Source organism: Trichechus manatus, unplaced genomic scaffold (assembly GCF_000243295.1).
Source record: "Trichechus manatus latirostris isolate Lorelei unplaced genomic scaffold, TriManLat1.0 scaffold00195, whole genome shotgun sequence".
Classification (NCBI taxonomy): domain Eukaryota; kingdom Metazoa; phylum Chordata; class Mammalia; order Sirenia; family Trichechidae; genus Trichechus; species Trichechus manatus.
In genome coordinates, this window is record NW_004444131.1 from 2,103,844 (window position 1) to 2,120,929 (window position 17,086).

Genomic DNA, 17,086 nt, shown 5'->3' on the forward strand with positions numbered 1-17,086 from the left:
AGGTGTTGAAGTACTCTATAGATTTTAGAGATTAGGCCCTTGTTGGATAGGTCATAGCCAAAATTTTCTTCCCAGTTTGTAGGTTCTCTTTTTACTCTTTTGGTGAAATCTTTTGATGAGCATAAGTGTTTAATTTTTAGGAGCTCCCAGTTATTTCTGGTGTTTTTGCATTGTTAGTTATGGTTTGTATTCTCTTTATGCCATGTATTGGGCCCCTAGGGTTGTCCTTTTTTTTTTTTTTCCCATGAACTTTATTGTTTTAGGTTTTATATTTAGTTATTTGATCCATTTTGAATTTGTTTTTGTGTATAGTGTAAGTATGGGTCCTCTTTCAGGTTTTTAAAAATGGACATCCTGGTTTTTCCAGCACCATTTTTTAAAAAGACTATGTTTTTCCCATTTAATGGACTTTGGTCCTTTGTCAAAGATCAGCTGACCATAAGTAGATGGATTTTCATCTGGGTTCTCAATTCTGTCCATTGATCTATGTCTCTGTCATTGTACTAGTACCAGGCTGTTTTGATTACTGTGGCTATACAGAAGATTGTGAGATCAGGTAGTGTGAGGTCTCCTACTTTGTTCTTTCTTTTCAATGATGCTTTTCTTATCCAGAGTCTCTTTCCTTTCCATATAAAATTAGTGATTAGTTTTTCCATCTGGTTAATGAATGCTGTCGATATTTGGATCAGGTTTGCATTACATCTGTAGATCTCTAATTGTTTATTTTGACATTTTGTTCTTGTATTATTTTCCTGAATTCTTCTATTGTTTTGTCTGTGTTTTCCTTGATCTTTTTCATAATTTCTTGGAGAGTCTTAAATGTTAGTCTTTTGAATTCCATATCATGTAGTTCCACTACATTTTCTTCTACCAGAAGGTCATCTGATTCTTTATTTTGATCACTTGCTGGAGCCATCTTGTCCTGCTTTTTCATGTATTTTGATATTGTCTACTGTCTCCAAGACATTAAAGTATTATTTATTGATTGATTGCATGTTCACTTATTTCATTCTTCTTTGCTTTGTTTTGATATGTCAGGGCAGATAGACCGGGCATGATTTTCTGCTTGCTTGTGTGTGAGCATGATAGCTCTCACCACCTTGTCGGGTGGGCAGGGCAGCAGCAGGCAGGATGAGTCCACTTAGCTGTACACTGGTGCCTGAGGGTGGACTGGGCTGTCTGCCTCCTGATGTTGATCCAGCAGTGTGGGAGCATTCACAGTCCCTTACCAGATAGTTGGGGTGTTGAATGGGGACTGGTACTGGCTTGCTTCCCTCCATTTAGCAGCTGGTTGAGTGGTGGGAGAGGAGGGACAGTGAAGGCCTGGTGCAGCAGTGGGCCTGAGCCAGGGATGCTTTAGCCTCAGCAGCACAGTAAGTGTCGGTGGGTGTGTGAGTCATCTAGTGCTGCTCTAACAGAAATACCACAAGTGGATAGCTTTAACAAAGGGAAGTTTATTCTCTCACAGTCCAGTAGGCTACAAGTCCAAATTCAGGGCTTCAGCTCCAGGAGAAGGCTTTCTCTCTCTGTCGGCTCTGGAGAAAGGTCCTTGTGATGCATCAGTCTTCCCTTGGTCTGGAAACAACTCAGAGCAAGAATCTCAGGTCCAAAAGATGTGCTCCGCTCCTGGCACTTCTTTCTTGGTAGTATGAGGTTCCCATACTACTCTTTTATATCTCAAAAGAGATTGGATTAAGACACTATCTAATCTTGTAGACGTCATCAGTATAACCTCATCATAGTGAAAGAGTTTACAACATATAAGGAAATCACATCAAATTACACAATCATACAATACTGGGAATCATGACCCAGTCAAGCCAACGGACATTTTTGGGGGACACAATTCAATCCATGACAGTGGGAAATGAGGGTAGTGTATAGGGCTAGGTAGGGGCAACAAAGAAAAAAAAAAGAGACAGAGAGAAATAAAAGGAAAAAAAGAGGGGGAAGGGTGGAGGTAAGTGGACCTGGTGGCTGGCAGGAAGGTGAGGGGAGACAGAGTATGGGGCTAGGTGTGAGGTAGCAAGTGACAGGTAAGTGGCTTCTAGCCACAGCAGTGCATTATGGCCTAGTAGGAAAGGGGGAGCTGGTGTATGGGGCTAGGTGGGAGGGAGAAAGAAAAGGAAGAAAGGCAAGAAAAAACAAAAAAATGGCAATGCAGGAGCTGGCACGTGGGGGCATGGCAGACCCAGGGAGGTGGCTCACTTGTGGCTTTTTAGCTGTGGTGGTGTGGCATGGCACAGTGGGAAGGGATAGAGGTGTCATATGCAGCTAAGTGGGAAGGAGAAAGAAAAGGTAGAATGGGTAAAAGAAAAAAAGCAGGCCATTAGCTCTCTACCCAAGGCAATATGGTGAGGCCCAGTGGGAAGAGATAGAGGTGGCATATGGGCCTAGGTGAGAGGGAAAAGAAAAGGGAAAAAGAAAAACAAATGGCATGGCAGGAGCTGACAGATACAGTTTGGTAGGGGCAGGTAGGACTTGGGGCAGCGATGGACCAGTAGCTCTTTACCCTTGGTCCCTTGGTGGTGCAGCAAGACCTGGTGGGAAGGGATAGAGGTGGTGTATTGGACTAGGTGGGAGGGAGAAAGAAAAACTAGAAATAGAAAAAGAAAAAAAGTGGCACAGCAGGAATCAATGGGTAGGGGCAGGTTGGACCCAGGCTAGCAGCAGACCAGTTTCTCTCTAGCCAAGTTGGTGCTGTGTGGCCTTGCAGGAAGGGGGAGAGGTGGAGTACAGGGTTAGGTGGGAGGGAGAAATAAAAGGAAGAAAGGTGAAAAAAAAGGCACAGCCAGAGCCACTGGATGAGAGGAGGGCCAGCCCAGGCTGGTTTTGGGCCAGTAGTTCTCTAGCCCAGGTGGCACAGCAAGGCCTGTCAGGAAGGGGTGGATGTGGCATACTGGGCAAAGGTTGGGGGGTGGAAAGCTCATTTCTGTGATTACTGGGTACTCTGTCTCCTGATGGTAGCTCTGTGAAGTTGCCTTCCCATACTCCCTGTCCAGGGTCATTGCTGGCTGTGCTCCAAGATTGTGACGCTGTGCCTTGTTAGTTGGCAGGGGACCTCCACTCTGTATCTCTCTTCATTCTCTGTTTTCCTTCAGTTTCTTCTTCCATTTGGTGTTTGATCTGTTCTTCATCCCCTTACTTGATGCTTAGGTTTCCAGGGTTGACATTTATATCCATTTTACTTTGTTTTTTTGGTCTTTACTGCAGAGGGACAGTATGATGCTTCTGTCTGGGCTCCATGTTGGCTCCACCTCTCCCACAGGGTTTTCAATGGCTGATTTTTCAGAAGTAGATCCCCAGGTCTTTCTTCCATGGAGCCTCTGGGTAGACTCAAATCTCCAACCTTTTTGTTAGTAACTGAGCATGTTAAACATTTGCACCACCCAGGGACTCTACATACATACTACCAAAGAAAAAAAAAAATCAAACCTGTTGCCATCAAGTCAATTCTGTCTCACTAGTTACCCATATTTTAAATGTTACAAATAAAGCTGAAGTTCTCCAAGACTAAGCCTTCCTCACTGTACTGAATTTCCCTTTTTAAAAGTATATAATACACTAATCAATTTTCTCTGTACTTTTCCAGACCTTTTTTTAAAAAAAGTTTTGTTTAGAAAAATAAAGTCTGCTTTTTTAAATGCACAAATACACCACAAGCACATAAACCTGGTGAGTAGCATTCTATTTTATGTATGATACATGCTCCCCTACTGTACATAGTATTCTATACTTACCTTTTTCATTAAAAACATATATATACTTTTGTGATCTTTTCATGTGAGTATGGATCTACCTGTTGCATAGTACTCCATAATATGGATCTAAGTAATTTATTTGACTTGTTATTTTTGTTGTTAGGTGCCGTTGAGTCGATTCTGACTCACAGCAACCCCATGTACAACAGAACAAAACACTGTGTGGTCCTGAGCCATCCTCACAATCCTTGCTGTGCTTGAGCCCATTGTTGCAGCCACTGTGTCAATCCATCTTGTAGAAGGTCTTCCTCTTCTTCGCTGACCCTCTACTTTACCAAGCATGCTGTCCTTCTCCCGGGAATGATCCCTCCTGATAATACGTCCAAAGTATGTGAGACATAGTCTCGCCATCCTTGCTTCTAAGGAGCATTCTGGTCATACTGCTTTCAAGACAGATTTGTTCGTTCTTTTGGCAGTCCCTGGTATAGTCAATATTCTTCACTAACACTGTAATTCAAAGAGATCAATTCTTCTTCAGTGTTCCTTGTTCGTAGTCCAGCTTTTGCATGCATACTAGGCAATTGAAAACATCTTGGCTTGGGTCAGGGGCACCTTAGTCCTCAGGTGATATCTTTGCTTTTCAACACTGTAAAGAGGTATTTTGCCACAGATTTGCCCAATGCAGTGGACAAATTATTCAACTATTTAATGTAGGTATTTAGGTTGTTTTTAGTCTTTCCTATTACAAACAATGCTGGAAGCACCAAGTTATACTCATAACTACAGTGTATTAGAAAGTCCATTTATTCCCATGCTTGCCAATACTTGATACAGTGAAATCTGTGAGAGCCGGAATTTGACAGCACTCCCTTGCCTTTCTGTGTCTTGCAAGTTTTCTGCCTTTGACAAGGTGCAGTCATCACTTTTCTATCACTCTCTATTAGTGAAGAATATTTGAGTTTTCTTCTCTGACAGGTTTCCTTACATAGCTTCCAGCTTTCACAGGTTATACTGTATTATTAGGGGATTCTATGAGATGTTTAACAAGAAGGTTACCTAGAATGGGCATGTTATTAGAAAGTATGTTGTCACCTGAATTTTAATTCACATACCTACTCAAAAAAAAGAAAAAGAAAAGAAACCCCATTGCCATCAAGTTGATTCCAACTCATAGTGACCTGGTAGGACAGAGTAGAACTGCCCCATAGGGTTTCCAAGGCTGTAATCTTTACAGAAGCAGACTGCCACATCTTTCTCCTGCAGTGCAGCTGATGAGTTCAAATTGTTGACCTTTTGGTTAGCGGACAAATGCGTAAGCACTGTACCACTAGGGCTCCACATGGCCACTAGGGGGAAAAAATTCAGCCTGGGGGAAGCAGTGGTCTGCTTCAGCTGTGGATAGTCATAATTAGTTTGCAGAGGCACCTTGGAAAAGCAGACTCCTTAGCCACACCTAGGTTATTTTTCATAGTACAAATCTGAGTATTACCGGAAATATTTATTATTTTAAGGCCCTTTCCCATGAATTCACAATCACAGTGTGGACTAGGTCAAGTACCAGACTTTGAGGATAGAGAAAGGTAAAAAGTACACTGCCTCTTCCTTGGGGAGCCCAAGCCAGAATCTATTACCTTTCCAACATACACTAAGAGATTCACTGTCTTCCAGGTTGAATCTATCTTGCTAAGATGAAACAGCGCTGTTAGGACAGTGCTCTGAGTTCTGAGTTCAGTGTTTTTATTTTTTTTATATTTTTCAAAGCAACAATCATTTATTGAGCATGGGTCTTTAAAATTGGAAGAAGGCTGAGAGAGCTTCCTGTTTAGCCAGGCCATTTTATAGGCCACCCGGGATCACAGAACTCAAAATTGGGCTGTGATTTGAACTCTAGTCTTCCGAATCCAATTGCCTACTCCTTTTTTATTCTCCATACTAATCTCAGAGATAGAGTTGCAACCTTATAGTTTGTCATCTTCACTAATGTTCCTAGGTCCACTGTATGACAAATAGATTCTGCATCTGACACCTAGGCATTTACATTGATTTTTAATTTCATTTTTATATGTTTTAACGTGTTAAAATATCTATAACATAAATTTGCCATTTTAACCATTTTAAGTGTACAATTCACTCACTGACATTAATAATTTTGACAATGTTGTGCAACATCACTATTTTCAAAACTTTTTTTTATCACCTCAAACACAAATCTGAGTGAATTCTCAATGACAAATATCCTGATTTTTTTTTTACCGTGTAAGTTGCCAACTACTTCACCCCCAAACATAGCCTTTTCCCAGTCTGTGGCTCTGTTTTGACAGGTGTACCTGTATTCTCCATCAGCCAGTATTTGAAAGCTGCTGTGTGAGGGCATTATGGAGAACTGACAGCTGCCAGAACAGGGGCTCCCGCCAGCTCCAGAGAAGTAATGTAATAATTGAAAACAGAGAAGCTAGATTTTATTTGTGACTCAGAGGAAAACAGATGTATGCACACAGTGACCAGTGACCCTAAGTCACTGCCCTCCTTTAAACTAGCCTAAAGTAAAACATTCATTTGAAAAAAAAAAATTAAAATCAGCAGAAAACCAACTACCCCTTGTTGTAAGGATAACCTACAGGCACCAACTTTATAAATGAGCGTATTACCTAAATTGGTGCTTAGATACTGACTCAATCAAATTCACAGGTGGTAAAGTCTGGATGTGTTGTAGACAGAACAATTTTTCTACAGACGTTCACGTTTTGCCAAAAATATAATCCAGCGTCTTCCACAGACTCTCTTCTCATGTTGGTTTTTCTATTTCTAAAGATTAATTGCTTCATCTAGTAGACATTCATTATCTTCTCCCCCACCTTCCAGATAAGGACTTTTGAGGGGTAAGCAGTTCACTTGGATATTCAGGGGCAGCTGGTGGACTGAATAAGAGAGACACAGCTGTCTGCATAAAGTTGACACACACAGCTAGCATCTCAATGGCCACTATTGTTTCATCTGCCCACTAGGAGCTCATTGTGGATGGATGGGACTTCCTCCAGGGTCCATAATGATCTCTGGGCAGGTGGAGGTAAAATAAGCCCTGGATGGAACCCACTGCTGCCAAACTCACAGAGGCTTGAGTCTGCCAATTGAGGCAATACCCATCATAAACTGGGAATCACCAATTATGATGCTCCACCCTTGCCAAGGGAAACTGGCTACAAATCAGCAGTTCCTGGCGCTGATGGCTTTGGAAAACTGACCTAGGAAACAAACTCAGATCTTAAAAATGCTTATAATCTTTGACCCAGTAATTCTTCTAGCAGACATTATTCCAAGGAAATGATCTATGTATCTACACAGACACACAAACATAAAAATAAATAAGTATAATAAGATTGTTTATCAAGGGTTATTTCTACAACACAAAAAATTGGAAACTCTAAATGATGGGCAATGGGGTATTGGTAATGTTTATTTTTGGACCTCTATGAGATACTAAGTTATACACTCTTTAAAAATCATATTTTTGATGTATAGTTAACATTATTGTAAAATGCCCAAGATAAAAGCATGAAGTGGAATAAGGAGGGGATATAGTTGTATATTTAAGATGATGGCAATGTAGTTACTTTATGTATATGAATGTGTATTTCTATGACATCCCCAACAAGTACTAAAGGTGGTAAGATTATGAGTGGATCCCTTAAAATATTTTTTGCATTCATCTGTATTTTCCATTTGTGCAATGAGCATATATTAAAGTTAGAAAATAAATACATATTTTTTTAAAAAAAATTTAGTCTTATGGATGAAGATTCTCTTTCATTATTTAGCATCCCCTGAAGATACACACGCAACTTTAAATTGTATTATTTTAAAAGGTGCCAAACCCCGATTATCTCAAACTAGCCTACGCCTTTTGTGACTCTAAAGATACTTCTAGATCTATGAAATTTAAAACTTCAATTTACAAATCCTTTAATGTTACCTTGGAAACATTTAGTAGTTTCAAATATCCATCTACCTAGACAGACACCAAACAAAAACAATCTGGCTACCCCAAGTTCAGATACTAAATGTAGTAATTCTGATGGGGCCACGTCTTCAAATGTTTTTACTTATGTCCACTTATTTGTATTCCCTCACGAAAATACCTGCAGAGCCAGCAAGGGAATATTTTAAAGCATAAGAAGCTGATTTACATTACAGAAAATTTAGGGAAATTCCTCTATAGGTTTTTGAAAATATCCTCATGGGCTATTGGTTCTATTTGCAACTATCAGTTGCTGTTCAATTTAATAATCTGTTTAAAAAAATAAAGCACAAATAATTTAAAGTATATAGGGTTTATTCAAGCAGTTATTCTGTATGCAATGCAGGGAGACCATTCTGTTTCTTAACAAACAGCTCAACACAAGCTAGTTACAAGGACACTTTTAAAGAGAAGAGGAGGAAACAAAATAACTATGGGCTAGTCTCAACACAATTGATTGAAATCATGCCGGCCTTTCTGAGATTAGCTGACATCCAGTCCAAACCAAACCCACTGCCAATGAGTTGATTCTAATTCACAGAGACCCTATAGGACAGAGTAGAACTGCCCCATAGGGTTTTCAAGGCTATAATCTTTACAGAAGCAGACTGCCACATCTCTGTGCTGCGGAGCAGCTGGTGGGGTTGAACCACCAACGTTTCGGTCACTAGGTGGTTTCTGTGGCCCCCATTCACCTGAAATTGCCTGAAGCCAAACTCTTTGCACAAGTAAAACTTGCAACGGCTTCATGGTTGTCACAGTTGTCCTATCCCAGAGGGGGTTTGCGATTTTATGATTACTTGTCTCCACATTATTTCTTTTTATCTGTTCTTGGATGTCTTTCACATTGGTTAGTGACCTTTGTGAACGTTCCTATACACTGAGAGGAATCTGTCAACTGAGGCCTCACTTTCCCTCTTTTAACAAAGCTAACGCATGTTTTTAAAGTGCCTCCTTCATGTCCAACATCAATTAATTAATCAATTTAAATGTAAATTGCAGGCCAACACAGAACTGAAAAAAAAAAAACTTGGAATTTATGAAGAAAAAAAGCAAAGTTGCCCCCCCACCCCCGCCGCTTGCTTCCTGGCTTGCTCGCCCCTGCGCGCACGGATCACAGTCTCCCCGCCAGCATTGAGCAGTGACGCGACCTGCCTCCTGCAAACATGGCCTCGGGAGCCGCCACCACGGCTATAAAGATTGGAATAATTGGTGGAACAGGCCTGGATGACCCAGAAATTTTAGAAGAAGAACCGAAAAATACGTGGATACTCCATTTGGCAAGCCATCTGATGCCTTAATTTTGGGGAAGATAAAAAAAGGTTGTGCCCTTCTTGCAAGGCATGGGAGGCAACACACCATCATGCCTTTCAAAAGTCAACACCACGCGAACATCTGGGCTCTGAAGAAGGAGGATTGTACGCATGTCATAGTGACCAAGGCTTGCGGCTCCCTGAGGGAGGAGATTCAGCCTGGTGATATCGTCATTATTGATCAGTTCATCGACAGGACCACTACAAGGCCTCAGACCTTCTATGATGGGAGTTGTTCTTGTGCCAAAGGAGCGAGCCATATTCCAATGGCTGAGCCATTCTGCCGCAAGAAGAGAGACGTCCTCATAGAGACTGCTAAGAAGCTAGGACGCCGGTGTCACTCAGAGGGGACAATGATCACCATCCAGGGGCCTTGGCTTAGCTCCTGAGCAGAAAGCCTCATGTTCCACACCTGGGGACGGATGTTATCAATATGACTACAGTTCCAGAGGTATTTCTTGCTAAGGAGACTGGAATTTGCTATACAAGTATGGCGATGGCAACAGATTATGATTGCTGGAAGGAGCACGAGGAAGCGGTTTCGGTGGACAAGGTCTTAAAGACCCCGAAAGAAATGCTAATAAAGCAAAAAGTTTGCTCCTCACTACCATACCTCAGACAGGGTCCATGGAATGGTCCGAAACCCTCCATAACCTGAAGAATATGGCCCAGTTTTCAGTTTTACTGCGGAGACATTAAAATAGCATGGCTGCCCAGAAGAAGACTTTCTAATTCCGGTCACTTCCGGAATTCCTGCTAAATTTGAAAAAAAACATGGAAAATACATGCAGCTTTCGTGCCTTTATCTGCTTAGGAAGAATGTGAGAAGAAAGACAAGAAATTGCACATGTTAGGGATTCTTTCTACGAGACTTGGGCTGGTTTAAAAGACAAGAAAAGAAAATGACCAGTAAACATGCAGAAAAAATCCTTACGTTTTAGAAAAAAGATAAGGAGATACCTATTCCCCTCCCTTTATTAGATTTGCAACAATAAAGGGAAGTGGTAGGTAATATCTCGTTTCCCATGTTGCCAAGGTACATAAAGAAGAAACGGGACTATTGGGCTTTTTACCGGTGTGGCTGTAAATTGGTAAAAAATTTTCTGGAGAGCAGTTTGATGAAATATATCAAGAAGCTTAAAAAATAATTACACTCTTTGGGCTGGTTACTCACAGGAATTTATCTTTTCAAAATTATCAGAGATACATACAAAGAATTTTGTATAAAGAAGTATGTTCAATATAGTGTTAGTTATAATAGCAAAAAAATGAAAACAATCTTGAATATCCGACAACTGAAGGTAAATTATGGGTCAGCTGTAATTAGATTTTGAAGCAGCCAGCTGAAGATCTGTTTTCACATAATATCTAACGTCCTAAACTAACTGTTGCTCTAGTAATATGAAATGAATAAAGGATATGTAAGCAATGACAGTACTAACTTGGTTTTAAAATTCTATGTAACTATACAAAAAGAATGGAAGGAAATATAATCTTTTATCTTATTTAGAGGAGAGATACTGAATAATTTTATTTTCTTTATATTTTTCTGTATCTTCACATTTTTCTACAATGAATATGTAATCAAATATTAAAGTTCTTTGCTTTAAAAATCAAAAAAAAAAAAGCAAAGTTTCCAAATACATTACCCAAATATTCTCGTTTCTCTTTTCCTTTCCTCCCAGTTCAGCATTGGCTTAGAAGACAAAATTCCTTTGGTCAGGAGCAAAGCCACCTCGAGAAAATTGGGAAGGACAAAAAAAATCTCTCCTTCGAGTCTCCAGCTCTGTGCCTCTTTCCCTATCAGGGTCTCTGGCCCCCGCTTCCTTCAAGCTTCTAGTGCCTTCTCCACCTCTTCCTTTCAAACCTATCAAAACTCTGCTTTCAGAAGAAAACAAACACTGAAAACAAACGTACTTTAAATACAATGGGGGAGGACAATTAAATTTAAGAATCAGGAATCAACCAATAAGTGGAGAGCCGTTTTGATGGGGTGACGGGGAGTCAGGGTGCAGGGGCGGGGTTGGGGTTCGGGGTCAGATGGTAGGGGAGGGTAAGCAGTGGCTTTCCTAGAACTGACTGGGGTGACCAGAGGGCGCGCTCATCCCTCGCAACCAGTGAGATAGGAAGTGTTTGTGCTTCTCCGGAGAAACCTGGGTTTAAAACTCCTTCAGACCTTGGATGAATTACTTTAAACTATTTGATCCTCTGTTCCCTCATCTATAAAAATGGGAAGATTAAATAGGATTCTGTTGCAAAGGCCCTAATCCAGGGCCTGACACATAAATAAGTGTTAAAAAATGGCTAGTATCATTATGGTGCTAGTTATGGTGATACTTATATTTGCAGTAAGAAAGAGAATTAAGAGAGATTTTCTCTATCACAGTTTTCTGATAGGGAAAGTGAATTCTAAACCTTAGGCTGCTACTTTGAAAGTTATGAGAAAAATAAACATTTTTTGTGCCTACAAATAATCTTTTCTTGCTATAAGAAAAAAAACTATGAATAAAATAAAGTGTTCATAATCATTACTTCCTAAGGGAAAAGTCAAAACAGCAGCAATACCCACCAGAAAAAAAAGCAAAACAAAAAACTATAGGATCGTGCTATAAAAGAGCATTGTGAGTATTATTTCTATTTGCCCAATATCTGCCATTCTTAACTTACCTTAGATTTTTGAGCTTGTTGACCAACAACCTAATTTTCCATTACCTTTTTTTTTTTTTAATTCCACAGGATGTGGTCTTGTTCTTTTCCGGACTCCAGTAGTTTTGTCTTTGTGTATAATTTATAACAAGGACAACATTCTGCCTGGATTTATGATCATGCACCTTTGGGTTCATGCTCATGACCCCTAGCCCCACCCACTTTTCTAAGTTAGATTCCTTAACATCATTGTCCCACTCCATGGCCAGATTGCTTCATTCTTCTTTCTACAGCCTGAACCAGGTTTTAGTCCTCTTAATCTCTGCTTAGTACAAACAGTTAACATGCTCGGTTGCTAATCAAAAGGTTTAAGGTTCAAGTTCATCCAGGGGTTCCTTGGAAGAAAGGCCTGGTGATCTACTTCCAAAGAGGCCAGCCATTGAGAACTCTGTGGAACACAGTTCTATTCTGACACTCATGGGGTTGCCATGAGTCATAGTAGACTCGATGGCAACTGGTTACAATCCTCCAGTAACTAGAAGGATCTTTGTTGTTGGGTGCTGTCAAGTCAATTCCAACTCATGGCAAACCTATATGACAGAGTAGAACTGTCCACAGGGTTGCCTATGCTGTAAACGTCATGGGAGCAGAGCAGCAGGTCCTTTCTTCTGTGAACCACAGACCTTTCAGTTGGTGCCAAGCTCTTAACCGTTGCACCACCAGGGAGCTTAGAAGCATCATTGGCACTCGATAAAAGTAGATGAAAAGGGAGGGGGAGGTAAAGGCAGTGATAAAAAGAAAGAAAAGTGAAGAGTGGTTATTTGACATCTACTATTTGCAGAGTCGTTAAGAGCTCGGCTGCTAACCTAAAGGTCAGCAGTTCAAATCCGCCAGCCGCTCCTTGGAAACCCTATGGGGCCGTTCTGCTCTGTTCTATAGGCTCTCTGTGAGTCGGCACTGACTCGACAGCACTCAACAACAACAACGTTTCACCAGTTATAGACCTGAAAAATAAAACAAATGTAAACTTTCTGGTTGTTAGAGCCACTTCTGTCTGCTAAATAAAATCTGAATAATACCTGAAAAGATGACAGTGTTGCTAACAGCCCTGAATTTTTTTAGCACCAGGCAACACCAGTTCCCCTGTAATTACTTAATCCCAGCCCTTCCTTTACTCAAAACCTTTGAAAGCAAAAGAAAGAGAACTATATACCAAGAGGACACCATCTCATATTGCCGCATATTGTACAAGCTAGGAACCCCTCAGTTCAAATGCTGCTTCCAAGAGTCCACAACAGATGACCTCATGTCCTACAAGACCTATACTCTGGGGTTATGACAGCATTCTTAGTGACTAAGGACATTTACAATAGACTGGAGGCTTTTGTATAAAACACCTTGTCACTTTTATTGCCTCTCTTTACAGAAATATTTGCACAACAATTTTTATTTTATTAACAGATATATTTTTTCCTTGTAGCAAAGAAGGATTATTTGCAGACACAATATTATATACTTTTCCCATCACCTTCAAAGTACTGGCCTCAGGTTTGGAATTCGCTTTCCTTATCAAGAAAGCGGGATACAGAAAATTCCTCAAACGTGACTGGTGAAAATAAACAGTCCAGTTTGGGAGCTTGCGATTAGCAACATCAGTTATGTTAACATCTTTGTTTTGCCAGAAGAGAAAGGGCACATTCTGACCTTCTGTCATTACCATCCCTTTGACAGGGTCTGGGCATGCCCACAGACATGGAGGCTCAGGAAAGAACCAGAGAAGTCTCTTAAGCTGATGCAAAAAGAGAAAGCAAATCAAAAGGAATCAAAAAGCCAAGTAGTTACTGTTAAATTAGACTTTTAAATATGCTATTGATATCAGAAGGGGTTTAGTGCAATCGTCTCCTTGAATCTGGCAGGGAGAACATTAATCATCTGATGTTAAATTTATACAGATTGTTGAATAAATGAGTGGCACTAGGCCTCCATGGCAGTGAACAAAAAGGAGAGAAAAAGAGAGATGAGAGAAAGGAGACAGGAGAAAAGGGAAATTTTCTCTTTGCAGGCCACTCACAAAACGAATCTGGTAGTTGTGATTATTTCAAGACTTAAGTCTTTGGATTCCTGCCTACCTATATGGTTAAGTAGTTTTAAGGGCTTAAAAAGCTTACCAGGACCCAAAATAGAACTTATTCTGGTATCAAGCAGTTTTTAATAGATGTTAGCTGGGGGCAGATATGACTGTTGCATAACTTCGGGGCTGATGGAATCCACTTGGTTGTCACTTGATGAACTGCCAGGTCTCCCCTGTCATCACTGGGCACCAGGGAGCACAGGCCAGATGCAGAACCGTGTTCAGGGTGAAAGGCAGTCCTGCTTTAATGAGACTTCATGAATGTGACTTTAAAATGTTCAGTCCATGTGGCAACCAGGTGAAACATTTTTCCTCCTGCCTACTCCCACAGCTGTAACCCACACGTGTACAGAGACACCAATCTTGCTTTCTCTTGCTTATTAGCCGACGGTAGAGTGAAGGAAAATCCAGAAACCCAGACAGACACAAACAACCAAATCAAGTAAAGAAGAAAAATAGAAATTTGTCAGAGAAAAGTATGCTTTGGAATACGCTGTGTTTGCATATCTTCTCTTAATTGACTATCTTATATAATTGAAAGGGTCAAATGTGTAAACCTTCAATATCATAACCCTGAACTAGCCATCCTTGGTCTGCTTTGTTTTATGATTATATTGTTCAAGTGCTCCCATGTCATTCAATTACGCACGAATTTTTTTTTTTTGTCCTCATTTTCTCATCCCCTCAGTCCCTCGTAAGCACTAAAGTCTTTTCTGTCTCTATAAATTTGTCTGTTCTAGTTATCTCCTATAAGTGGAATCATACAATATCTGCCCATTTGTGTCTGGCTTCTTTTTTATTTGGCATGATGTTTTTAAGGTTCTTCTATGTCATAGCATGTAATAGAACACCATGTATTACAACTTCATTCCTTTTCATGGCTGAATAATTGTGATGGTTAAGGTTGTGTGTCAACTTGGCTGGGCCATGATTCTCAGTAGCATGGCAGTTATTTAATGATGTAATCACCTCCATGATGAGATCAGCCAACCAACTGAAAGGGAGTTTCCTTGATGATGTGGCCTGCATCCAATATATATGGACTTTCTGGCAAAGCTCACTTGTTTTTGCTTGCTCTAGATCCTGCATCCCGCTTGTCATCATTTGACCTCCCGTTCCTGAGACTTGAGCCAGCAACCTGCCATCTTACCTGTCAATCTTGGATTCATCAACTTCCACAGCCCATGAGCCAGCAGCCTGCCTTTTGACCAGCCGATCGATCTTTGATTTGTCAGCCCCTGCAGCTACATGAGTCAGGAGAAGCCTCCAGCCTGATACCTGACCTACAGACTTGGGAATTTTCAGCCTCTACCACCACCAGAGACATTTCCTTGATATAAATCTCTCTCTTTCTCAGTCTCTCTCTCTATATATATATATGTGTGTGTGTGTGTGTGTGTGTGTGTGTGTATACACTTGACTGTTTTTGCTTCTCTAGAGAACCCAGTCTAAGTAGCCTAAAGCATTTGGTACTGGGAGTGGTTCTAGAGAAACAAAATTGTAAAGATGAGTTTTCTAAACTGGTTCTCAAGTCTGGTTAGTCTTAAAGATGTTGAAGACTCTGCTTCCAGCAGTAAAGATGACACTGCTAATCCATGGCAGGAGGTGGAAATAGAAATACACTAAATATCACCACCAATAGATCAGGTATTGGTGAGAAGTGAGGCTCTGAATGATTGCATGTTTGATACTTTTCTAAAATTTTGTCCGAATAAGAAGCATATAAAAGCTGGTTCGTTGGTCCTACTTTTGCTAGACAAAGTGGTGAAAGAAAGAGATGAGCTCAGGGCTTCAGAATCAAAGCTCAAGCACCACATAAATGACCTCAAAGTTGCCACTTATGCCCTGAAAGAAAGTCTTATTTCTTGTAGTAACTGAGCTGATATTGCCAAAAAACAAATCCAGAGTCTTATCGTAAGAGTGGATGACTTACAATGCCAAATTGAATTCCCAGCCTTGAAAGGTGTCTGACGTTAAAGTGAAGGCATCGATTGGGAAGAAATGGGATCCTGAAATTTGGAATGGAGACATATGGGCAGATAGTCAGGAAGCTGGGGACACTGAGTCCCTAAATTCCACAGATATCACTTCTGCCAACAAAACCATTAACCCCTCCACCCTCATCTAATGAGACTAACCCAGCTGTGTCTAAAGAACCTTTGACTGAGATATGGCCTGGGGTGTCATCTGAGTCATTACCTAAGGAGACATCTGAGTCATTTCCAGGGACATCACCTGAGGCAGATGCCTTACAAGACATAGCTGAAAGTTCTCAAAACACATCTCCACTGCTCATTTTTTATTCTAGACCTATAACTAAACTTAAATACCAGTGAGCCACAAGAGGTAAAGAACAAAATGTGACCCAGGAGGAGGTACCCTACACTCCAAAAGAACTGCTAGACTTTTCTAATATGTACAAATAGAAACTTAAGGAATATGTGTGGGAATGGTTATTAATGGTGTGGGTAATGGTGCAAGGAATAATAAAGTTGGATCAGTCTGAATTTATTGATATGAGCCCACTAAGCACTCATTCTTCATTCAGTGTTTCAGCTTAAGAGGTTAGGAAAGAATCTAATAGTTTATACGGTTTGTTTGATGAAGCATGGATTACATGGTGGCCTACACTAAATCAAGTTGAAGTACCAGACCTGCCTTGATATACTGCAGAAGAAGGTATCCAAGGCTTAGGGAAATTGGCATGTTAGAATGGATTTATCAGTCTGTATCCACAGACCCACACATGGAGTGCTCAGAGGACACGCCTTTTACCACAACGGTGAAGAAAAAATTTGTGAAGGGAATCGCTAGAAGAGAGAGTCATGGCCCCTCAATCAAATCCCAGACTTGAGCCCAGTGTACAGACCAACAACCCCTTGAATGAAGAGGAGGCTGTTTCCCTTGAGGAAGGACCCCACTACACTTTTAAACATTTATACTGATAATCTTTCTTCCTGCCTTCTCCACAGGGTTATATGGACGTTTACAAGAGTGACTGTTCATTGGGGAAAAGGAAATTTCAGACTTCTCAGGGATTACTGGATACTGGCTCTGAACTGACACTAATTCCAGGAGACACAAAAAGTCACTGCAGCCAACCAGTAAGAGTTGGGGCATATGGAGGTCAGGTTATTAATGGAGTCTTAGCTCATATCCATCTCATAGTAGGTCCAGTGGGTCCACAAACACATCCTGTAGTGATTTCCCCAGTTCCAGAATGCAGAATTAAAATAGACATATACAACAACTGGCAGAACCCCTACACTGGATCTCTAAC

The 17,086-nt window shown here is 40.7% G+C and overlaps 1 pseudogene; it reads left to right on the top strand.

Moving 5' to 3' along the window:
* The first annotated feature begins 8,882 nt into the window (after positions 1-8,882).
* Positions 8,883-9,728, top strand: LOC101355227 (S-methyl-5'-thioadenosine phosphorylase pseudogene; annotated as a pseudogene).
* Positions 9,729-17,086: the final 7,358 nt, after the last annotated feature.